This window comes from Trichoplax adhaerens, genomic scaffold, assembly GCF_000150275.1.
Source record: "Trichoplax adhaerens TRIADscaffold_2 genomic scaffold, whole genome shotgun sequence".
Taxonomy (NCBI): domain Eukaryota; kingdom Metazoa; phylum Placozoa; class Uniplacotomia; order Trichoplacea; family Trichoplacidae; genus Trichoplax; species Trichoplax adhaerens.
Genome location: NW_002060944.1, coordinates 3,618,116 through 3,619,202, shown reverse-complemented (window position 1 = coordinate 3,619,202; position 1,087 = coordinate 3,618,116).

Genomic DNA, 1,087 nt, shown 5'->3' with positions numbered 1-1,087 from the left:
TACATGAAATACTTTGTGAGAATCAAGCCGGCAATGCAAGTGGATGTATAACCATAATTAATTTTAAGGTTGATTTTACTTTACTGAAGATATAACATGAAAAACTTAATGAGGATCAAGTCAACAATGTAAATGGACCCAACCTCAATTAAACCTATAGATTGTTTTTACTCTGCTAAAAGTATAGCCTTAAAATACTTTTGAGAATCAAGCCAGCAGTGTAAATGAACGTATAAACTTGATTCATCCTATAGATTGATTTTGCTTTACTAAATGTATATCGTAAAAATGCTTTATGAGAAAAACTGACCAAAAAGGACGCCTTGTGTTAGCTATTATGACAGTCAAAATCAATGAAGGATCAAGTAATCTAACTATAACTTTTCGGCTACTTGATCATTCTTTCGGATCAATATTAAGCAGTAATCAATTTTATAAGAATAAGCGTGCGCTCTATCATAAATTAATCATCGCCGGTTCAAATATCTAGCCATTTGTATCCTACTTTACATCATAGTGAATATTTCTAAAGTAAAATATTAACTATGATATTGAAAAAGCGTTAAAAGCGAGAACATTAGACTAATGTGCTATCATTTTATCCAGCATTTGTAGTCGTCGTATTTATTGATAAACACCAAGATTGTTTATTTAATCAGATATTTGTACCACGCGTGTAGTGGTAGGTAATTGAAAATAAGTTTCCCTAGTCTATGTCTTTTGATTTTTATGATATGCGGTAAATTAAAAACTATAGCATGCATTTGAATTAGATAGCTGTCATGTAGAATTATCATAGAGCTTACAGGTTTACTAAAAGCTAAGTATTTCGATATGTCAAAATGATCTAATCATAAAAATAAAATAAAGTTCTAGTTTTGTTCCCTTCATCACAAAACGATGTGTTCTTATATTAAGCATGCTTGTCGAAAAAGAAAATTTAAGGATTGCAATTTCAATATTCTTACGTCCGGTCCATCTGATCTATTAGTGATCAACAACATATCGTCAGAATTTTTTACAAAGCCCTTTCAAATCAAGTCTGTATTCAATATCTTTTTGAATAAATGAAGTTTTGTTCACGTTT